At 36.9% G+C, this 25,199-nt stretch overlaps 1 non-coding gene across 1 annotated transcript; it reads left to right on the top strand.

Moving 5' to 3' along the window:
• Window positions 1-19,715: 19,715 nt before the first annotated feature.
• Window positions 19,716-19,823, top strand: LOC148548981 (small nucleolar RNA R71). The gene has a single exon (XR_015898847.1). It is a non-coding gene; the product is annotated as a small nucleolar RNA R71 (small nucleolar RNA).
• Window positions 19,824-25,199: the final 5,376 nt, after the last annotated feature.

Below are 25,199 nucleotides of genomic sequence, written 5' to 3'. Positions count from 1 at the left end.
AAACCAAAAATAAATTTTCGAAAATTAAATAGAGACTGACAAGAAAACACCAAACTTAAAACTTGACACAAGATTTAATCAAAGAAAAATTATTTTTGAAAAGATTTTAGAAAGAAAGACTCAAAGGAGCAACTATTCACAAGAACATAGACACAACGCTCTAGCCAATTGAGTTATATATTTTCTTTAAAGTGTTTTAATAAAGGTATTTAATGTATAAAATATCTTATTTATTTTTTTTTTTGGATACTAATAATTCGAAAATGCACAAGAAAAACACGAAAAATCACAAAACAAGAAAAGCTAAAGATCAAACAAGGAAAATAAACAAGAACAACTTGAACATTAAGAAAGAACAATGAACACAAATTCGAAAATTTAAAAGAAAATAAAAACATGCAATTGACACCAAACTTAAAATATGAAACTAAACTCAAACAGAAAAACTCAATTATTAGTTTATAAAATTTTCAAAAAAAAAATTAAAAAAAAGAAAATAAGGATCTAAAAAAAATTTCAACCAAAAACAATAATAGAAGACTCTAAACCAAGAAGAAAAATTTTTCCTAATCTAAGCAACAAAATAAACCGTCAGTTGTCCAAACTCGAACAATCCCCGGCAACGACGCCAAAAACTTGGTGCACAAATTGTGAATCACACTTTTCACAACTCGTACCACTAACCAGCAAGTGCACTGGGTCGTCCAAGTAATACCTTACGCGAGTAAGGGTCGAATCCCACGGAGATTGTTGGCTTGAAGCAATCTATGGTTAGCTTGTAACTCTTAGTCAGGATGTCAATTATAATTATCAGTTTGAATTGCGAGAAATAAAAGAGCATGAAATAAATACTTGTTCTGCAGTAATGGAGAATATGTTGGAGTTTTGGAGATGCTTTGTCTTCTGAATCTCTGGTTTCCCCCTGTCTTCTTCTTCATGCACGCAAGGTTCCTCCTATGGTAAGCTGTATGCCACTACAACAAATATGGCCTTTAGCAACGCCAAATTTTGCAACGCCTTAAAACTGTTCTCTATGATAGGTTTAGACAACGGTTTTTTAAAGTGTTACTGTTGAATTCAATTTTTCATCAATTTATAGCAACAAATTAAAACCGTTCTGTTTGACTATTTTAAAGAACGGTTTTATAACCGTTACCATAATCTGGCTTTAAGCAACGGTTTTTTATCATTGTTTAAAGAATTGCACAAAGAAAACGCATTAAAACCGTTGCCGAAATGCTACACTTTAAAACCGTTCCATTAGATGGTCTTAGACAACGGTTTTTACAGTGTTAGTAACAAAATAAAACCGTTCTCTTTGACTATTTTAAAGAACGGTTTTACAACCATTACAACAATTATTTATGAAACAACCATTTTCTAAATTATTTAAATAATTAGACAAATTAAACAATACTAATAAAAATAATTTCAGATAATTATATAAATTGAAACTATTTTTTTATAAATATTAAATTTATAAAATACTCAAAAATTATTGTTATAAATAAATAACAAATATTATTTAAAAAAAATAAAATTGAAATAAATTTATTATAAATATTATATATTATTATAAATATATAAGAAATATTATATTTTTAACACATATAGCTAAAATAAATTTATAATAAATATTATATATTTTTATTATAAATATATAATAAATATTAATATAAAGAAATAAAATTAAAATAATTTTAAAATAAATATTATATATCTATTATTAATTATTAATTTTTTCCTAATTAATAAAGGAATGAATACATAACAGCAAATAAGACTAAGAAAGCCTCCTTCTCTTCGAAACCAAAGAGCTTCCTCCCTCCACCGTACCGAACCCTAACCCACGCCTCAGAATCAGAGAAGTCATCGCACCGCAGCTCTCCATGAAGCCGTAAATCGCACCATCATCGCAAGTCACCAGGAAGCCCCAAATCGCCACTCACCATCGTCGCTGCATTCTTCCCGATATCGTCGCTGCCTCCTTCTTCCCGGCGTCGCTGAGTCTCTCCGCGGCGTCGTTGCTTCTCCCCTCTCCAAGGCTTCACTGCTTCTCCACGGCGTCCTTGCTTCTCTCCTGTTCTGTTTCTACGTCGCTATTTCTGCTTTATTATCTTGGCTGATTGTAGATTGTGTTTTGCTGCTGCTGCTGCTTCGCTACATTGCCGGTTGTGGTTTGTCATCTGTGGTAAGTGGTCTTCATCTCTGATTTATGTTGCTTAGTTAGGGTTTGATTGGCTATTGGGTGTTTTTGTTGGCTGTGGAAAGTGGTGATGTTTGTGAACATGAGCAAGATGAGTATTGAATGTTGACTGAGTTTCTGTTCTGGTTTGAATTTGGACTGCAAACTTGTGAAATGAAGCTAGGGCTTAGGTCAGTCTGTTATTTAAGGTAGCAAAACTTTTATTATCTATGAGTAGTGTGTTCGGTGGCATTATGGTTCTATTTCTCTGCTTTCTTTGAGGTGTTCTATGGTGGATGCCCAATAACTCTTTATTGAGGATTATAGAGTAATTTCTATATCGCTGTTTCTCAATTGTTTATTTTTTATTTTATTTATCTACTTTGTTTATTTTAGCCTTATTTTATAATGTTATTATTTCAGTGAGTTGTGGACTGCTTTTCATATTGGTTGGTTTCATCTGGGATAACAGAGGAATTTCATGCTTATTCCAACTATTTGACTTAGAGATCAGCATAAATTATGCTCTTCTTCCTACATGCCTCAATTAATCAGGAGAAATATTTGTTATTTTAAATATTTGATGGAATAGATAATTTTTTTTCATTTGAATTAGTTTAATGAGAATAAAATTTATCATTTTATTCTTTGAACTACCCTGATAATTGCTTGCTAGTTGCTACTTGCTATCCATAAGTGCACTACCATGTAAACCAATTGCCACTCTTGTAAAAAAAGTTACAAAACTCCTTTCTTTTTTATTTTGGTCATGGGTTCTATTCTGAAACTTCATCAGAACTAAATTTTATATAAAAGACCTTCAATTGACAAACTTAAATATACTTTATTAAAAGTCCTTTAGTTTAAAAGTGGGCTAAATTATATTAACAAAATAATTTTTTGGACCTCAATTATAGAAGGCATTTAAGAAGAGTTTCAATTGAAATACTTTTTGGTACAGTGCTATTCTAATTTTGATTTGGCAATTTGTTATCTCAAAATGCTGTTCTCATTTAAAGAAAAGTTATCCATTATTTGGTCTTTGTCAGTTTACACTTAGTTAGAACAGTTTATTTAAAGTTTCAAAAAATGCATTTATATATCATTCATTGCATCTCTGAGTAATTTATTTATATACTTCGTTCACTTTGAATGGTTTGTTGCTTATTTTGAGAAATCAATTTATTTCAAGCATGAAAGTGATAGTAACGTTAGTATTACAGTTATGGTTATGAATTGCTTATATTTTTATTCTTTGTTGCTGTTGTAGTTTGTCTCTTTAAAATAAAAAAAAGGGTTGTCATCTGTGGGTTGTCTCTTTGCTGCTGTTGCTTCACTGCATCGGCTGTTTGTGGGTTGTCATCTGTGGTAAGTGTTCTTCTCTGAGTTTCTGTTGTTTAGTTAGGGCTTTGGCTGTTGGGTATTTTTGTTAGATTTAAGAAGAAGAAAGGAAAGTGGTGATGTTTGTGCATTGTTCAAAAATTGTTTTGAGGCTTTATTTAGCTAATAAGATAGAAAAGGAAATTTGTATTTGGCCGTTTGTGCATTGTTCAAATTCAAAAAATGTTTGTGCATTGTTCCTTAATTTGAGTTCTAATTAGCAAAACTCGTCATTGTTCATTCTCAATTTTTTTTTCCTGTTTACTTTTTTTTAGTTTAATTAGTTTGTTCAATTTTTGTTAAATTAGTCAGTTTAGTTATGCATGCTTAGTGGATTATAGGTGGTTAGGAAGTTTTATCTGAATTGTAGTGGATTTAGGTTGAACTTTTTGGTTGCTGCTGATGCCTTTTATGAATGGTTTTATGAGCTGCTTTATCCTTGTTAACGGCTGATTTCATGCCTTGTTATGATTAAGCAATGATGATGATGGCCTTATTCTGAGCTGTTTTATTAGTGCTGATTTGGTTTTAATGAGTTTATATGGGTTGATTTTGCTGTTTAGTGCTGCTTTATCCTTGTTAATGACTGATTTCATGCCTTGTTTTGATTGAGCAATGATGATGGCCTTATTTTGAGCTGTTTTATTAGTGATGATTTGGTTTTAGTGAGTTTATATGGGTTGATTTTGCTGTTTAGTGCTGCTTTATCCTTGTTAATGGCTGATTTCATGCCTTGTTTTGATTGAGCAATGATGATGATAGCCTTATTCTGAGCTGTTTTATTAGTGCTGATTTGGTTTTAGTGAGTTCATATGGGTTGATTTTGCTGTTTAGTGCTGCTTTATCCTTGTTAATGGCTGATTTCATGCCTTGTTTTGATTGAGCAATGATGATGATGATGGCCTTATTGTGAGCTATTTTATTAGTGCTGATTTGGTTTTAGTGAGTTCATATGGGTTGATTTTACTGTTTAGTGCTGCTTTATCCTTGTTAATGACTGATTTCATGCCTTGTTTTGATTGAGCAATGATGATGGCCTTATTTTGAGCTGTTTTATTAGTGATGATTTGGTTTTAGTGAGTTCATATGGGTTGATTTTGCTGTTTAGTGCTGCTTTATCCTTGTTAATGGCTGATTTTATGCCTTGTTTTGATTGAGCAATGATGATGATGGCCTTATTCTGAGCTGTTTTATTAATGCTGATTTGGTTTTAGTGAGTTCATATGGGTTGATTTTGCTGTTTAGTGCTGCTTTATCCTTGTTAATGGCTGATTTCATGCCTTGTTTTGATTGAGCAATGATGATGATGATGGCCTTATTGTGAGCTATTTTATTAGTGCTGATTTGGTTTTAGTGAGTTCATATGGGTTGATTTTACTGTTTAGTGCTGCTTTATCCTTGTTAATGGCTGATTTCATGCCTTGTTTTGATTGAGCAATGATGATGGTGGCCTTATTCTGCGCTGTTTTATTAGTGCTTATTTGGTTTTAGTGAGTTCATATGGGTTGATTTTGCTGTTTAGTGCTGCTTTATCCTTGTTAATGGCTGATTTCATGCCCTATTTTTATTGAGCAATGATGATGATGGCCTTATTCTGAGCTATTTTATAAGTGCTGATTTGGTTTTAGTGAGTTCATATGGGTTGATTTTGCTGTTTAGTGATGCTTTATCCTTGTTAATGGCTGATTTCATGCCTTGTTTTTATTGAACAATGATTATGATGGCCTTATTCTGAGCTGTTTTATAAGTGCTGATTTGGTTTTAGTGAGTTCATATGGGTTGATTTTGCTGTTTAGTGCTGCTTTATCCTTGTTAATGGCTGATTTCATGCCTTGTTTTGATTGAGCAATGATGATGATGGGCTTATTCAGGAGTGGACCTTGAGATGTTAGCTGCTCAACTAGGAAGCACTTTAGGCAATCCGAACAATGATGCGCATGAGGAGGTATTATTTATTGTTAAAGTTTCTATGTTGTTATCATATCTTAAATAATGGTTGATTATGTTGATGTTGATTCAATTGTTTTGTGTATCTAAATAGAAGAATGTTATGATATATATGTTTCTCCTCTCTCTCTCAAACATTTTTAGTAGATATTATTAGTATTAAAGATGTGTAGTTTTATATTTGATTTTTTTTCTTTTTTTACAAGAAAACTATGTTGAAGGAAAAATCGAACCTGATAAAGGTCAAATTTTTAAGAGCAAGTGTTACAGAGTAAAAGTCATGAACTTATGGATCGGACATGATGATAAATCTATTTGCTACTTAGCTATTTCAACTCTTCTTTGTTATATTTTTTGCAACATTAGATGATATAGTTCGAGGTTGTCATGATAGTATTGTGGTATTTTGAATGTGATTGTGGATCTTACAACAATCTTTGTAAGTCAAATTTGATGAAAAATATTCAATTATTTTTCTTTAGTGACTTTATTCAAATAGTTTAGATTATTTATTGACTCTAAATAATTAAAAAAATGAAATTAATTTCATTCACGAGAAAACTACTATTGTAAATAAAGAATTATATATTACAAAAAACCGTTGTCAAAAGTTACAAAGGACAACGGTGTTAAAACCGTTGCTAAAAAACAACATCAACGGTAACGCTTTAAAACCATTGTCTTAGATGACTATAAAATGGCAATGATTTTAAAACCGTTGCCAAAAAAACTAATGGTAACGCTTTTAAACCGTTGTCTTAGATGATTATAAAATGGCAATGGTTTTAAAACCGTTGCCAAAAAAACCAATGGTAACGGTTTTAAACCGTTGTCTTAGACAACTATAAATTGGCAACAATACAAAAACCGTTACCAAAAAACAAAACCAACGGTAATGCTTTAAAACCGTTGCTGTTGTGGATAACAAAACTACAACAGTTTAAAACCGTTGCTTCTCGAGTAACGGTTTGAAACCGTTGTTTAAAATTTGTGTTCAAAACCGTTGCCTATACCAGTAACTTTGGCAACGGTTTTTTGGTTACCGTTGCCTTAGGTCAAAAACCGTTGCCTTTGAGCATTAGCAACGGCCGCATATACCACAGGTCAAAAACCGTTGCCAAAGCGTTGCCTAAAGTTTAGGGAACGGTTTTTCAATATACGGCAACGGTTTTTGACCGTTGCGAAAAGCCTTGTTTGTTGTAGTGATGTTGGTGGATCATCGTTGTCAATGGCTACCATCCGTCCTCTCAGTGAAAATGGTCCATGTGCGCTGTCACCGCACGGCTAATCATCTATCGGTTCTCACTCATGCTGGAATAGGATTCATTGGTCCTTTTGCTTCTGTCACTATGCCCAACCATTGTGAGTTTGAAGCTCGTCACAGTCATTCAATCCCTGAATCCTACTCGGAATACCACAGACAAGGTTTAGACTTTCCAGATTCTCAAGAATGCTGCCAATGGATTCTAGCTTATACCACGAAGATTCTGATTAAGAAATCCAAGAGATATTCATTCAATCGAAGGTAGAACAGAGGTGGTTGTTAGGCACGAGTTCATAGGTTGAGAATGGTGATGAGTGTCACGAATCATCACATCCATCATATTGAAGTGCGAATGAACATCTTAGATAGAAACAAGCGTGTTTGAATAGAAAATATAAATAATTGCATTAATTTATTAAGACACAGCAGAGCTCCTCACCCCCAACAATGGAGTTTAGAGACTCATGTCGTCAAAGAGTACAAAGTTCAGATCTAAAATGTCATGAGATACAAAATAAATCTCTAAAACTTGTTTCAATACTAAACTAGTAACCTAGGTTTACAGAAAATGAGTAAAGTAAGATAGATGGTGCAGAAATCCACTTCCGGGGCCCACATGGTGTGTGCTGGGGCTGAGACTTAAGCTTTACACGTGCCTAGGCTGTTTTTGGAGTTAAACGCCAGGTTGTAACCTGTTTCTGGCGTTTAACTCCAATTTGTAACCTGTTCCTGGCGTTTAACGCCAGAATGCAACATGGAACTGGCGTTGAACGCTAGTTTACGTCGTCTATCCTTGAGAAAAGTATGAACTATTATATATTGCTGGAAAGCCCTGGATGTCTACTTTCCAACACAATTGAGAGCGTGCCAATTGGACTTTTGTAGCTCCAGAAAATCCATTCCGTGTGCAGGGAGGTTAGAATCCAACAGCATCAGCAGTCCTTTTTCAGCCTAAATCAGATTTTTGCTCAGCTCTCAGCCAGAAAATACCTGAAATTACATAAAAATACACAAACTCATAGTAAACTCTAGAAATATGAATTTTGCCTTGAAACTAATAAAAATATACTAAAAAATAACTAAAACATACTAAAAACTACATGAAGTTAACCCCAAAAAGCGTATAAAATATCCGCTCATCAAGTGACAACCAAAACTTTTGTACAAAAGGATTCTCTGTTGGTTTAGAAACTATTCTTACAACGAGAATTTATTTGTTAAATTCTTTACTAGCAAAAAATTCGTTCGTTCACAGAGCTAGAGGACATTTTTAAAGATGATCAGCCTGATCTAGAGAAATCAGAGAAAATAGAAGAACATCTGAAAACTCCTCAAGAAAAGGAGAAGCCTCCTAAACTCGAGCTCAATCCACTACCACCATCCTTGAAATATGCATTTTTAGGTGAAGATGACACTTTTCCGGTAATCATAAGCTCTACTTTAGGGCCACGGGAAGAGAAAACACTAATTCAGGTGCTAAGGACACACAAGACAGCTCTTAGATGGTCCATCAGTGATTTTAAGGGCATTAGCCCAGCCAGATGCATGCACAAGATCTAATTGGAGGATGATGCTAAGCCAGTGGTTCAACCACAGAGGCGGCTGAATCCAGTCATGAAGGAGGTGGTGCAAAAAGAGGTCACTAAGTTACTAGAGGCTGAGATTATTTATCCTATTTCTGATAGCCCCTGGGTGAGCCCTGTCCAAGTTATCCCCAAGAAGGGAGGCATGATAGTGGTTCATAATGAAAAGAATGAACTGGTTCCTACAAGAACAGTTACAGGGTGGCGTATGTGTATTGACTATAGAAGACTCAATACAGCCACCAGAAAGGATCATTTTCCTTTACCATTCGTAGACCATATGCTAGAGAGACTAGCAGGTCATGAATTCTACTGCTTTTTGGATGGCTATTCAGGTTACAACCAAATTGTAGTAGATCCTCAAGACCAAGAAAAAACAGCATTCACATGTCCTTCTGGAGTATTTGCCTACAAAAGGATGCCATTTGGTCTGTGCAATGCACTTGCAACCTTTCAGAGGTGCATGCTCTCCATCTTCTCTGATATGGTAGAGAAATTTCTAAAAGTCTTCATGGATGACTTCTCAATATTTGGAGACTCATTCAGCTCATGTCTTAACCATCTAGCACTTATTCTGAAAAGGTGCCAAGAGACTAACCTGGTTTTAAACTGCGAAAAATGTCACTTTATGGTGACTGAAGGAATTGTCCTTGGGCACAAAATTTCAAACAAAGGAATAGAGGTGGATCAAGCTAAGGTAGAGGTAATTGAAAAATTACCACCACCTACCAATGTTAAGGCAATCAGAAGATTTCTGGGGCATGCAGGATTCTATAGGAGGTTTATAAAGGATTTTTCAAAAATTATAAAACCTTTGAGCAATCTGCTAGCTGCTGACACACCATTTGTATTTGACACAGAGTGCCTGCAGGCGTTTGAAACTCTAAAGGCTAAGCTGGTCACAGCACCAGTCATTTATGCGCCAGACTGGACATTACCATTCGAACTAATGTGTGATGCCAGTGACCATGCCATTGGTGCAGTATTGGGACAGTGGCATAACAAGCTTCTGCACGTCATTTATTATGCTAGCCGTGTTTTGAATGATGCACAGAAGAATTACCCAACCACAGAAAAGGAGTTGCTTGCAGTGGTTTATGCCATTGACAAGTTCAGATCTTATTTAGTGGGATCAAAAGTGATTGTGTACACTGACCATGCTGCTCTAAAATATCTCCTCACAAAGCAGGATATAAAACCCAGACTCATAAGATGGGTGTTGCTTCTGCAAGAGTTTGATATAGAGATAAGACACAGAAAAGGGATAGAGAACCAAGTAGCAAATCACCTGTCCTGGATAGAACCAGTAGTAGGAGCGTCCCTCCTTCCTACTGAGATCTCTAAAACCTTTCCAGATGAGCAACTCTTTGCCATTCAGGAAGTACCAAGGTTTGTAGACATTGCAAACTATAAAGCTGTGAGATTCATACCCAAAGAGTACAGTAAGCAACAAACAAAAAAATTGGTTTCTGATGCAAAATACTACTTGTGGGATGAACCATATCTCTTTAAGAGGTGTGCAGACGGAGTAATCCGTAGATGTGTACCTAGAGAAGAGGCACAGAAGATCCTATGGCATTGCCATGGATCACAATATGGAGGACATTTCGGAGGTGAGCGAATAGCCACAAAAGTTCTCCAATGTGGTTTCTACTGGCCTACTCTCTATAGAGACTCCCGAGAGTTTCTATGTAACTGTGACAGTTGCCAGAGAGCTGGTAATCTGCCTCACGATTATGCCATGCCTCAGCAAGGGATCTTAGAGATTGAGTTGTTTGATGTATGGGGCATTGACTTCATGGGGCCATTCCCACCATCATATTCAAACACTTATATTCTGGTGGCAGTAGACTATGTATCTAAATGGGTAGAGGCAATTGCAACACCCACTAATGATACTAAGACAGTGATGAAATTCCTCCAAAAGTATATCTTCAGTAGGTTCGGTGTCCCTAGGATACTGATCAATGATAGAGGCACTCATTTCTGCAATAAAAAGCTTGACTCTACTCTGGTCCGATATGGAATTACCGTAAAGTGGCAACTCCATATCATCCACAGACAAATGGGCAGGTTGAAGTCTCAAATAGAGAACCAAAATGGATCCTGGAACGAACAGTAAGTACCCGTAGAAAGGATTGGGCAAAAAGTCTGGATGATGCTCTGTGGGCATACAGAATCGCATTCAAGACTCCTATAGGGACCTCTCCATACCAGCTTGTGTATGGAAAAGCCTGTCATCTGTCAGTGGAATTGGAACACAAGGCCTACTGGGCAACCAGGTTCCTAAACCTTGATGTTAAGGTAGCTGGATAGAAAAGACTACTCTAGTTGAATGAGCTAGAGGAGTTTAGACTCAATGCTTTCAAAAATGCTAAAATTTATAAAGAGAAAGCAAAAAGATGGCATGACAAAAGGCTGTCATCTAGAGTCTTTGAGCCAGGACAGAAGGTCTTGTGGTGCGCAGAAATCATGACGGTTCCATTCCTTGGTAACGGCGCTGAGAACTTTAGACGCATGTTCATGATCTTAATTCTTTGTCACAACTTCGCACAACTGACCAGCAAGTGCACTGGGTTGTCCAAGTAATACACCTTACGTGAGTAAGGGTCGATCCCACGGAGATTGTCGGCTTGAAGCAAGCTATGGTCACCTTGTAAATCTCAGTCAGGCGGATTTAAATGGATATAGAGTTTTAATAATTAAATGATAAATAAAACATAAACTAGGATCGAGATACTTATATAATTTATTAGTGAGAATTTCAGATAAGCGTATAGAGATGCTTTCGTTCCTCTGAACCTCTGCTTTCCTGCTGTATTCATCCAACCATTCCTACTCCTTTCCATGGCAAGCTTTATGTAGGGCATCACCGTTGTCAATGGCTACATCCCATCCTCTCTGTGAAAATGCTCCAATGCGCTGTCACTGCATGGCTAATCATCTGTCGGTTCTCGATCATACTGGAATAGGATTTACTATCCTTTTGCGTCTGTCACTACGCCCAGCACTTGCGAGTTTGAAGCTCGTCACAGCCATCCCTTCCCAGATCCTACTCAGAATACCACAGACAAGGTTTAGACTTTCCGGATCTCAAGAATGGCAATCCATGGGTTCTAACTTATACCACGAAGATTCTAATATCTCAAACTCGGTCCCCTATATTAGATATTGATGCACGGAAACTTGTCTCTCAACAAATCTCCCTCGGCAAGTATATCGAATTGTCGTCAAGTAAAAACTCACAATAGAGTGAGGTCGAATCCCACAAGGATTGATTGGTCAAGCAACTTTAATTGGAAGAATGTTCTAGTTGAGCTAAGCAGAAATTGGGTTGAGAATTGCAAGAAATTTAATGGCGGGAAAGTAAATTACAGAAAATAAATGATGCAAGGTAAATTGCAGAATCTTAAATGGGAATGGGGAGTTTAGCATGAAAGTAAATAGCAGAAAGTAAAGAGAATGGGTAAGATCAGAAATGGGTAGTTCATTGGGCTTAGGAGATGTTGCATTCTCCGGATCAAGTTCATTTTCATCTCTTCCTCAATCAATGCATTCATTGATCTCCTTGGCAATCTTAAGTGATTGAATTCCAATTCCTTAGTAATTCAATCTCTCAAATCAGATCAATAGCCAATTCCTTGGTCTAATTGCTCATGAGAAAAGATGAAGTGTGGTCACTGATTATACCACATGTATTTCCAAATCAAAGTATTGGGAGAATTATATATCACCATATCCGCCCAAACCCCAATTTGGTCCAACATGAGAAAGCAATTCTAGCATGATCTCTTCATTCCTCTTCCAAGGTTCAGAAGAGATCCAAGTATGAATAGCTTCTTTTCCAAGATAACTACTCAATTGGATGAAGATTGAAAGCTTTCTAGTAAAATCAAGAGAAAAGAGAGAAGAAGGATAATGAAAACTATTATTGATCCATCAAATTACAACAGAGCTCCCTAACCCAATGAAAGGGTTTAGTTGTTCATAGCTCTGGGAAATGAAAGCAAAGATGCAGAGTACATTATGAAAAGTAAAACTAGAAGTGCAGAGAGAGTAAAATATTACAGAGGCTAATTCTAATAATGACCAAAAGCTCCTTTCTAATTCAAAACTACCCCTATATATACTACTCTTTCTGATCTTCTAGTTGGTTCTTCAAGTCTTGGATATGGGCCTTTGGATCTTGAGTTTGAAGCAGTTATGCTCTTCAGTGGGCTTAGCTTTACTTGCAGAGAGAAAGTGTGAAGCAGGCAGGGACTTTAGCTTAGGACGTTAGTGGCGTTAACGTTAAGTGAAAGTGTGGGTTCGAGAACGTTAGTGACAATCACCTTTTTCACTAACGTTCCTAACCCAAGGATGATCTACGTTAACTTCAACATTAGTGGCACCAACGTGACCACTAACATTGCCTCTTGGTCCTTTGCACACGTTATTGGGACTTACCTTTTCCAATAACGTTGAGAGTCCTCCCTTCCCCCTACGTTAGAGTTCACGTTAGTGTGGCTAACGTGACCTTTAACGTAGGCTTGCCAAATCTTCGAAAACGTTAGTGACACTTACCTTTGTCACTAACGTTCCAAACACCCCTACTTCCCATGTTAGAGTTCACGTTAACAAGGTTAACATGGCTTCTAACGTGGTAGTGATAGCCATCTCCAACGTTAGTGACAAAGGTGAGTGTCACTAACGTTGGCTCATCATTCTTTCCTCCACGTTAGCTTCCACGTTAACTAAGTTAACGTGGGAGTTAACGTTGCTCATAGTGGCTCATTCCAATGTTAGTGACAAAGGTGGGTGTCACTAACGTTGGCGATTCTTTGCTCCCTCCATGTTAGAGTCCACGTTAACTGAGTTAACGTGGCAACTAACGTGGCTCAAAGTGACTTAGTCCAACGTTAGTGACAAAGGTGAGTGTCACAAACGTTGGCCATTCTTTTGCTTCCCCACGTTAGAGTCCACGTTAACTGAGTTAACGTGGCTCTCAACGTGGCCAATATGAGCTTGGTCCAACGTTAGTGACAAAGGTGAGTGTCACTAACGTTGGCTTCATTTTCCTCTTCCACGTTAGAGTTCACGTTAACTTAGTTAACGTGACTCTTAACGTGGGCTATGATGGCTTTGAGGACGTTATTGGCGATTACTTTTCTCATTAACGTTGCAAGCTAGCTCCCTTTCCACGTTAGTGGTCACGTTAGTTAGACTAACGTGGCTGTTAACGTGGTTCTTCCTTGCTTCCTTTGTCCTGAAATCAAGCAGTAGAGTGCATCAAAGTTCTAATCCAAGTCATGAGACATGCATCATCCAATTTGTCATTTAATTCATGCATAATTCTCATGAAATCATGTAAAGTGCACAATGTTTGCTTAAATCAAGATGTAAGTGAAATTCTACCCAAAACTTGCTTATTTCCTAAGAAATTGCATGAAACTACCCTAAAATAGTAAAGAAAAGGTCAGTGAAATTGGCCAAAATGCCCTGGCATCAGATATCTAAGAGATATTCATTCTAGCTTGTTTGCATGTAGAACGGAAGTGTTTGTCAGGCACGCGTTCATAAGTGAGAATGATGATGAACGTCACATAATCATCACATTCATCATGTTCTTGGGTGAGAATGGATATCTTAGAATAGGAATAAGCTTGAATTGAATAGAAAAATAGTAGTACTTTGTATTAATTCATGAGGAACAGCAGAGCTCCACACCTTAATCTATGGTGTGTAGAAACTCTACCGTTGAAAATACATAAGTGATAATGGTCCAGGCATGGCTGAATGGCCAGCCCCCATGAAAGTCTAAGATAGCATAAAAACTAATCAAAGATCTAATCCGAAAATGTAAATACAATAGTAAAAAGTCCTATTTATACTAAACTAGTTATTAGGGTTTACAGAAATGAGTAAATGATGCAGAAATCCACTTCTGGGGCCCACTTAGTGTGTGCTTGGGCTGAGCATTGAGATTTACACGTGTAGAGGCTTCTCTTGGAGTTGAACGCCAGTTTGTAACCTGTTTCTGGCGTTTAACTCCACTTTGCAACCTATTTCTGGCGTTTAACTCCAGAATGCAGCATGGAACTGGCGTTGAACGCTAGTTTGCATCGTCTAAACTCGGGCAAAGTATGGACTATTATATATTGCTGGAAAGCCCTGGATGTCTACTTTCCAACACAATTGAGAGCGCGCCATTTAGAGGGCGGAAGCTCCAGAAAATCCACTTTGAGTGCAGGGAGGTCAGAATCCAACAGCATCTGTAGTCCTTCTTCAACCTCTGAATCTGATTTTTGCTCAGGTCCTTCAATTTCAGCCATAAAATATCTGAAATCACAGAAAAACACACAAACTCATAGTAAAGTCCAGAAATGTGAATTTTAAGTAAAAACTAATAAAAATATACCAAAAACTAACTAAATTATACTAAAAACTATGTAAAAACAATGCTAAAAAGCGTATAAATTATCCGCTCATCACAACACCAAACTTAAATTGTTGCTTGTCCCCAAGCAACTGAAAATCAAATAGGATAAAAAGAAGAGAATATACTATAAATTCCAAAATATCAATGAAACTTAGCTCCAATCAGATGAGCGAGACTTGTAGCTTTTTGCCTCTTAAATAGTTTTGGCATATCACTTTATCCATTGAGGTTCAGAATGATTGGCATCTATAGGAACTTAGAATTCAGATAGTGTTATTGATTCTCCTAGTTCAGTATGTTGATTCTTGAACACAGCTACTTTATGAGTCTTGGCCGTGGCCCTAAGCACTTTGTTTTCCAGTATTACCACCGGATACATAAATGCCACAGACACATAACTGGGTGAACCTTTTCAGATTGTGACTCAGCTTTGCTAAAGTCTCCAATTAGAGGTGTCCAGGGTTCTTAAGCACACTCTATTTTTGCTTTGGACCTTGACTTTAACCGCTCAGTCTCAAGTTTTCACTTGACACCTTCACGCCACAAGCACATGGTTAGGAACAGCTTGGTTTAGCCACTTAGGCCAGGATTTTATTCCTTTAGGCCCTCCTATCCACTGATGCTCAAAGCCTTGGATCCTTTTTATTTACCCTTGCCTTTTGGTTTTAAGGGCTATTGGCTTTTTTCTCTTGCCTTTTGGTTTAAAGAGCTTTTGGCTTTTTTCTGCTTGCTTTTTCTTTTTCTTTTTCTCTTTTTTTTTGCCATTTTTCTTTTCTCTTTTTTTTTTCTGCAAGCTTTTGTATTCACTGCTTTTTCTTGCTTCAAGAATCATTTTTATGATTTTTCAGATTATCAAATAACATGTCTCCTTTTTCATCATTCTTTCAAGAGCCAACATATTTAACATTCATAAACAACAACTTCAAAAGACATATGCACTGTTCAAGCATTCATTCAGAAAACAAAAAGTGTTGCCACCACATCAAAATAATTAAACTAGTTTCAAGGATGAATTCGAAACCATGTACTTCTTGTTCTTCTGTAATTAAAACATTTTTTATTCAAGAGAGGTGATGGATTCATATTCATAACTTTAAGGCATAGACACTTAGACACTAATGATCATGTAATAAGACACAAATATAAATAAACATAAAGTTCAAAAATCGAAAAACAGGAAAATAAATAAACAAGGAGATAAAGGAATGAGTCCACCTTAGTGAGGGTGGCGTCTTCCTCTTCTTGAAGAACCAATGGTGCTCTTGAGCTCCTCTATGTCTCTTCCTTGTCTTTCTTGCTCCTCTCTCATACCTCTTTGATCATCTCTAATTTCATGGAGGATGATAGAATGCTCTTGGTGCTCCACCCTTAGTTGTCCCATGTTGGAACTTAATTCTCCTAGCGAGGTGTTGATTTGCTCCCAATAATTCTGTGGAGGAAAGTGCATCCCTTGAGGCATCTCAGGGATTTCATGGTGAGGAATCTCCTCATGCTCATGTTGAGGTCCATGATCTCTTGTTTGCTCCATCTTTTTCTTAGTGATGGGCTTATCCTCTTCAATGAGGATGTCTCCCTCTATGTCAATTCCAGCCGAATTGCAGAGGTGACAGATGAGGTGAGGAAAGGCTAACCTTGCCAAAGTTGAGGACTTGTCAGCCACCTTGTAGAGTTCTTGAGGTATAATCTCATGAACTTCCACCTCCTCTCCAATCATGATACTATGGATCATGATGGCTCGGTCTATAGTAACTTCAGACTGGTTGCTAGTAGGAATGATTGAGCGTTGAATGAACTCTAACCATCCCCTAGCCACTGGTTTGAGGTCATGCCTTCTTAGTTGAACCGGCTTGCCTCTTGAGTCAATTTTCCATTGAACTCCTTCCTCACATATGTCTATGAGGACTTGGTCCAACCTTTGACCAAAGTTGACCCTTCTTGTGTAGAGGCGTGCGTTCTCTTCCATCATTGGCAAGTTGAACGCCAGCCTTAAATTTTCCGGACTGAAATCTAAGTATTTCCCCCGAACCATAGTAAGCCAATGCTTTGGATTTGGGTTCACACTTTGATCATGGTTCCTAGTGATCCATGCGTTTGCATAGAACTCTTGAACCATTAGGATCCCGACTTGTTGAATGGGATTGGTGAGAACTTCCCAACCTCTTCTTTGGATCTCAAGTCGGATCTCCGAATACTCATTCTTTTTGAGCTTGAAAGGAACCTCAGGGATCACTTTCTTCTTGGCCATAACTTCATAGAAGTGGTCTTGATGGACCTTTGAGATGAATCTCTCCATCTCCCATGACTCAGAGGTAGAAGCAATTGCCTTCCCTTTCCTCTTTCTAGAAGTTTCTCTGGCCTTAGGTGCCATTAATGGTTATGAAAAAACAAAAAGCTATGCTTTTTACCACACCAAACTTAAAATATTTGCTCGTCCCCGAGTAAAAGAAGAAAGAAAAATAGTAGAAGAAGAAGAAAATTGAGGAGATGGAGGGTGAGGTGTTTTCGGCCAAGGGTGAATTTAGGGTTGTGTTGTGTGAAAATGAAGAAGGAATGAGGGGTTTATATAGGAGTGGGGGGAGGGTGAAGTTTTGGCCATTAGGGTTGGGTTTGGGAGGGAAATTAGTTTGAATTTGAAGGTAGGTGGGGTTTTTGGGGAAGAGAGGATGTATGTGAGTGGTGAAGAGGTGATGGGGAGGAGTGATTGAGTTGATTGGTGAAGGGTATTTGGGGAAGAGAGTCATAAAAAGGTGTGAAGAGGAGAGAAGAAGGGTAGGTGGGGGTCCTGTGGGGTCCACAGATCCTGAGAGAATCCTGTGGGGTCCACAGATCCTGAGGTGTCAAGGGTTTTTCATCCTTGCACCTTTTAGACGTGTAAAACGCCCTATACATGCAATCCTGGCGTTTAACGCCAGACTGCTGCTTGTTTCTAGCGTTAAACGCCACTTCCATGCTCTGTTCTGGCGTTTAATGCCAGGTAGATGCTGGTTTCTGGCGTTAAACGCCAGCTTGGTGCCTGTTTCTGGCGTTAAACGCCAGACAGATGCTTGTTTCTGGCATTTAAACGCCAGACTGCTCTCCTCCAGGGTGTGCTATTTTTTTCTACTGTTTTTCATTTTGTTTTTGATTTTTCAGTAGTTTTTGTGACTCCACACGATCATCAACCTAATAAAACATGAAATAACAATAGAAAATAAATAAATATAATTAGATAACATTGGGTTGCCTCCCAACAAGCGCTTCTTTAATGTCAATAGCTTGACAGTGAGCTCTCATGAAGCCTCACAGATGTTCAGAGCATTGTTGGAACCTCCTAACACCAAACTTAGAGTTTGAATGTGGGGGTTCAACACCAAACTTAGAGTTTGACTGTGGGGGCTTTGGTTGACTCTGTAGTGAGAGAAGCTTTTCATGCTTCCTCTCCATGGTTACAGAAGGAGATCCTTGAGTTTTAAACACAAGGTTATCCTCATTCAGTTGAAGGATCAATTCTCCTCTGTCCACATCAATCACAGCCCTTGCTGTGGCTAGGAAAGGTCTTCCAAGGATGATGGATTCATCCTCATCCTTCCCAGTATTCAGGATTATGAAATCAGCAGGGATGTAAAGGTCTTCAACCTTTACTAGCACGTCCTCTACTTGTCCATAAGCCTATTTTCTGGACTTGTCTGCCATCTCTAATGAGATTCTGGCAGCTTGCACCTCAAAGATTCCCAGTTTCTCCATTACAGAGAGTGGCATGAGGTTTATCCCTGATCCAAGGTCACATAGAGCCTTCTCAAAGGTCATGGTGACTATGGTACAAGGTATTAAGAACTTTCCAGGATCTTGTTTCTTCTGAGGCAATCTCAGTTGATCCAGATCACTTAGTTCATTGATGAGCAAGGGAGGTTCATCTTTCCAAGTCTCATTACCAAATAATTTGGCATTCAGCTTCATGATTGTACCAAGGTACATGGCAACTTGCTCTTCAGTGACATCTTCATTCTCTTCAGAAGAAGAATACTCATCAAAGCTCATGAATGGCATAAGGAGGTTCAATGGAATCTCTATAGTCTCTAGATGAGCTTCAGATTCCTTTGGTTCCTCTGAGGGAAACTCCTTGTTGATCACTGGACATCCCAGGAGGTCTTCCTCACTGGGATTCACGTCCTCTCCCTCCCTTGTAGGTTCGGCCATGATGGTTAAATCAATGGCCTTGCACTCTCCTTTTGGATTCTCTTCTGTATTGCTTGGGAGAGTACTAAGAGGAGTTTCAGTGACCCTTTTACTCAGCTGGCCCACTTGTGCCTCCAGATTTCTAATGGAAGACCTTGTTTCATTCATGAAACTTAAAGTGGCCTTAGATAGATCAGAGACTATATTTGCTAAGCTAGATGGATCCTACTCAGGACTCTCTGTCTTTTGCTGAGTGGATGATGGAAAAGGCTTGCTATTGCTAAACCTGTTTCTTCCACCATTGTTAAAGCCTTGTTGAGGCTTTTTTTGATCCTTCCATGAGAAATTTGGATGATTTATCCATGAGGGATTATAGGTGTTTCCATAGGGTTCCACCATGTAATTCACTTCTGCTATTGCAGGGTTCTCAGGATCATAAGCTTCTTCTTCAGAAGATGCCTCTTTAGTACTGTTGGTTGATTCCTTCAATCCATTCAGACTCTGAGAGATCATATTGACTTGCTGAGTCAATATTTTATTCTGAGCCAATATGGCGTTCAGAGTATCAATTTTAAGAACTCCCTTCCTTTGAGGCGTCCCATTACTTACAAGATTCCTCTCAGAAGTGTACATGAACTGGTTATTAACAACCATGTCAATGAGTTCTTGAGCTTCTGCAGGCGTTTTCTTTAGGTGAATTGATCCACCTGCAGAATGGTCCAATGACATTTTAGATAATTCAGACAGACCATCATAGAATATATCCAGGATGGTCCATTCTGAAAGCATGTCAGAAGGACACTTTTTGGTCAGTTCCTTGTATCTCTCCCAAGCTTCATAGAGGGATTCACCTTCCTTTTGTCTGAAGGTTTGAACATCCACTCTAAGCTTGCTAAGCTTTTGAGGAGGAAAGAACTTGGCTAAGAAAGCCGTGACCAGCTTATCCCAAGAGTTCAGGCTGTCTTTAGGTTGAGAGTCCAACCATATTCTAGCTCTGTCTCTTACAGAAAATGGGAAAAGCATAAGCCTGTAGACCTCGGGATCAACCCCATTGGTCTTAACAGTATCACAGATCTGCAAGAATTCAGTTAAGAACTAAAAAGGATCTTCTGATGGAAGTCCATGAAACTTGCAATTCTGTTGCATAAGATAAACTAATTGAGGCTTAAGCTCAAAATTGTTTGCTCCAATGGCAGGGATTGAGATGCTTCTTCCATGTAAATTGGAATTTGGTGCAGTAAAGTCACCAAGCATCTTCCTTGCATTGTTATTATTTTTGCCGATGTCTCCTTCTTTTTCGAAAATTTCTGTCAGATTTTCTCTAGAGAGATGTGCTTTAGCTTCCCTTAGCTTCCTCTTCAGAGTCCTTTCAGGTTCAGGATCAGCCTCAACAAGAATGTTCTTATCCTTGTTCCAGCTCATATGAAAAAGAAGAAAAGAAAAAAGAAAATATGGAATCCTCTATGTCACAGTATAGAGATTCCTTTATGTGAGTAGAAGAAGATAAGAATAAAAGAAGAGAAATTCGAATACCAAGAGGAAGAGAGGGTTCGAATTTTGAGATGAAGAGAAGTGTTAGTAAATAAATAAATAAATAAATAATTAGAAGGAAGATGGAGAAGAGGTAAAATTCGAACACGGAGAGGAAGATGGGGTTCGAATTTTGGGTGGAAGAGAAGTGTTAGTAGATGAATAAATAAATAGAAGGAGATGAGAGAGAGGGAATTTCGAAATTAATTAGATTAAAAAAATAAAATTTAAAGTTAAATTTCGAAAATTAAAATTGAAATCAAATTAAATTAAAAATTAAAAAAAAAGGGAATTTTGAAAAAGAGGGAAGGGATTTTCGAAAATTAGAGAGAGAGAATTAGTTAGGTAGTTTTGAAAAAGATAAGAATCAATCAAAAAGTTAAGTGGTTAATTGAAAAAGATTTGAAAATCAAATTTGAAAAGATAAGAAGTTAGAAAAGATTTTGAAATTGATTTTGAAAAAGATGTGATTGAAATTTATTTTGAAAAATATTTGAAAAAAAAATTTAAAAAGATTTGATTTTGAAAATTAAAGTTGATTACTTGACTAACAAGAAACTAAAAGATATGATTTTAAAATTTAAAGATTGAACCTTTCTTAATAGGCAATTAACAATTTAATATTTTTGAATCAATCACATTAATTGTTAGTATTAAATTCGAAAATATGAAATAGAAATAAGAAAAAGATTTTTTTGAAAATCATTTTGAAATTTTCGAAAATTATGAAAGAAAAATGAAAAAGATTTGATTTTTTGAAAAAGATAGAGTTTTTAAAATGAAAATTTGATTTGACTCATAAGAAACAACTAATTTTGGAAAATTTTTGAAAAAGTCAACCCAAATTTTCAAAATTTTATGATAGAATAAGGGAAAGATATTTTTTTGATTTTTTGAATTTTAACAAGGAAAGAGAAAAACATCAAAAAGATTCAATGCATGAAAATTTTGGATCAAAACATGTGATGCATGCAAGAACACTATGAATGTCAAGATGAATACCAAGAACACTTTGAATGTCAAGACGAACACCAAGAACTTATTTTTGAAAAATTTTCAAGAAAAGAAAACATGCAAGACACCAAACTTAAAAATTTTTATTCTTTAGACATTAATGTTTCAAGAATGCATATGAAAAACAAGAAAAGACACAAAACAAGAAAATATGAAGATCAAACAAGAAGACTGACCAAGAACAACTTGAACATCATGAAGAATGCAATGCATGAAATTTTCGAAAATAATTTTTTTAGAAAATTAAAAAGATGCAATTGACACCAAACTTAAAAATTAACTCTAGACTCAAACAAAAAACACAAAAAATATTTTTGATTTTATGATTTTATAATTTTTTTTATTTTTTTTTTCGAAAATTAATTGGGAAAAACGAAAAAGAAGAAAATATTTTTTTGTATTTTTCGAAAATAAGAAATAAAAAGCTTAAAATTAAAATAAAATTACCTAATCTGAGCAACAAGATGAACCATCAGTTGTCCAAACTCGAACAATCCCCGGCAACGTGATGAGATATTTTGGTGAGAAACATAAATCTCTCCCAAAACATACAAATCCAACCGGCAAGTGTACCGGGTCGTATCAAGTAATAAAACCTCACGGGAGTGAGGTCGATCCCACAGGGATTGAAGGATTGAGCAATTTTAGTTTAGTGGTTGATTTAGTCAAGCGAATCAAGATTTGGTTGATGGTTTTGTGACTTGCAGAAATAAATTGCATTGAAGTAAAGAGAACGAGAAATAAATGGCTGAAACTTAAAGAACAAGAAATTAAATGACAGAAACTTAGAGTGCAAGAAATGTAAATTGCGGAATCTTAAAGTGCAAGGAATGTAAATTACTGGAAATGTAAAGGGGATTGGGATGTGGATTTGCAGAAATTAAACAAGGAAAAGTGAAATTGCATCAAACGGAAGAGTAAAAGGGAATTGGGGTTGAACCGGATATGAAGCAGAAAAGTAAATGAACATAAAAAGCAGTAAATAGAGAATTGAAATGGGAATTTAGATCTCAGGACCCAGAGACTAGAAAACCAAGTCTAGATCTCAATGCCTTCCTAGATCCAACAAGAACAATTGCCAGGAAATTGTAAATTGCAAGGAAAAGTAGATGAGAAACAAGTAACAGAAACGGAAATTCAAATTCAGTAAATGAAGCAGAGAGATCCAAGATTGAGATTGAAACAGAATTTCTTCAATTCTCCAATCCAAGATCCAAGACAAAAGTAAATTGAAATTGAAAGCAATAGAAACAAAGAAATTAAAGTTCAAAAGCTCTCCGAAAACTATTATGAAAATTCTAAAAGGAAAGCTCTCTTAATAACTTGAATTCTATCCTATTTATACACTTTCAAAAATGATCTTCAAGCCTTGAGTTGGGCCTTTGTTCTTGGTGGAATTGGGTTGAAAGAGGCCTTGGTTGATTGCTCTTGAAGATTGAAGAAGAACCAAAGTGAACCAATTGAACCGGGTTTGAGGTTAGCCAAAGTTAGACCTAAAGTTTGAGCCAAAGTTAGGGGTCTAACTTTGGCTCCAACTTTTCATAGCAGCAAGCAAAATTCTTCTGGTATGGACGTTGGTGCCAACGTTAGGGGTCTAACTTTGACCCTAACGTTGGCAATGCTTTGTGCTAGTGGCGCCAACGTTAGCCTCCAAGTTAGGGGGCTAACGTTGGCGCAAACGTTGGCCCTTTCCCCTTTGTTATTTATGTGCCAACGTTAGCCTCCAAGTTAGGGGGCTAACGTTGGCTCAAACGTGGGGAGCCCAGGGAGTAATTTTCATGCCTAACGTTAGCCTCCAAGTTAGGGGGCTAACGTTGGGGCTAACTTCATGCCTCCTGGTTCAATTTCACTTATTCCATTGTCCTCTCTTCACTTCTAGCCATTCCTCTTTGCTTCAACCTTTCTCCAAGCTTTCTTCACCTATCATTAATCAACCAAACTAATCAAAGCTATGCTCAAAATCATGAGATCTTCATTCTTTCATAATATGCAACAAATATAGCACAAAACCTCATGAAATGGCATGAATTCATATATGGTTGGTTCAATCAAGGGAAACATGAAAATCTACTCAATTAGCTTGCTTGTAGCTCAAGAAAGTGCATAATTCTAATGAAAACAAAAGAAAAAGACTAGCTAAAATAGGCTAGGATGACTTGTCATCACAACACCAAACTTAAAGCTTGCTTGTCCCCAAGCAAGAAATGAATTATTGAGAAGAAAGAATGAAATGGAAGAGGAAGTTCATGCTAGCAGAGTATTATTGATAGTTCATGGGGTTTTGTGTGGATATGCAAATACTCACTTCTTATTGACTTCTAGGCCTAGAAAGTCTCCTTCAAGCTTTAAGTGACATACTGCTATGACCTCTCATTATTCCTTTATCCTTGGTTATTACTTTGTTCATAAGCTTTATTTGAGTGTCATGTGTAGCAAGTTCATTTTCTTTTCTTTATACTTGACACATTATTCACCATAGACACTTGGCTCACATTCCTTCTTAAAACATTGATGCCCAGCACCTCTTTGGGTTACTAAATGCCTTGTAGTTAGGTTGCTCTTGATAGTGGACTTTCAGCTGATGATCCCGGATTAGTTAACCCAAGTCACCAAGTGTTGATGCACTCCAAAGAGCTTACTAATCCAAGCAGATCCTAGTACAAAGACATCACAGGCATATATTTTAAGGTTCAAGCTATTGGTGTCCAGCTTTATTTCTTTTTGTTTTTCTTTTGTTTTGCCACTTTTTGGTTATCTTTGTTCTTTCCTTCTTTTTGTTCTTCTTTCTAACCAAGGAATTTAATTCAATTGAGATTCATAGACAGTAGGCCACTCTTTACTTAGAAGGAGGTATCCTAGCTCTTTATTCACTAAAAGTGAGCTATTATACAATCACACACATACCACCACTTACTTTTATTCTACTTCTAACTAACAGAGACTATTTTACTTCACATTCAAACTGTTCTTTTATTGAATTAAAAGATGCAGGGGACAACACATGCTTCTTGTTAAGTGAGAATGAACACACAAGCAAACACAAAAACTAGCCTACTTATTTTGAAAGAAACAAACACAATGCAAAGACTTTTAATTAAAGAGGACTACTTAGAAATGCAAAGACAACTTAGAACAGATAGAATGCATGCTTTTTTTCTTTGAATAAGGAGCAAGTCCACCTTTCATTTGTCATGCCTCTTCTTTCTCCTTTCATACACTTGGCTGCTAGTGTTCCCACCATCCTTGTTTGGTGCCTGTTGATCTTGCCAAAAGCCAGTATTATTCATAGCCTCCTCCACTCTATCTTCAAGTCTCATAGCCCTGTTCACTTCTACCTCACTTCTCATTTTGAAGAATTCATCAAAAGTTGGGAACACCGGATCCATGTTGTGCAAATGTTCTCCAATATAGTTCAGTTTGATTTGGCTATTGACATTGTAATCGGCTTGCACTTCATACCTTGCTTCTTGGAGTGTTGTGAACTCCTTGAAAGCCTTCAAACTTTCAGCTTGCATTTGTTCCAACTTCCCAAAAGATTCATGAGATTGAAAGGCATGTTCTTCTTGCATCGCAAGAAATCTTGACTCGAATTCATTTTGTTTGTTGATTATTCTTAGCTCTCTTTCTTCTTGTGCTTGTTGGTTTTGCATGTACAGAGAATGGTATTCCTCTTGCCTCTCTTGGATTCTCGTGTACTGTTGAGACAATCTCCCTATTGCTTCT

This window comes from Arachis ipaensis, chromosome B8, assembly GCF_059453495.1.
Source record: "Arachis ipaensis isolate K30076 ecotype BB chromosome B8, ASM5945349v1, whole genome shotgun sequence".
Classification (NCBI taxonomy): Eukaryota; Viridiplantae; Streptophyta; class Magnoliopsida; order Fabales; family Fabaceae; genus Arachis; species Arachis ipaensis.
This window is presented reverse-complemented; position numbering and strand designations above follow the sequence as displayed.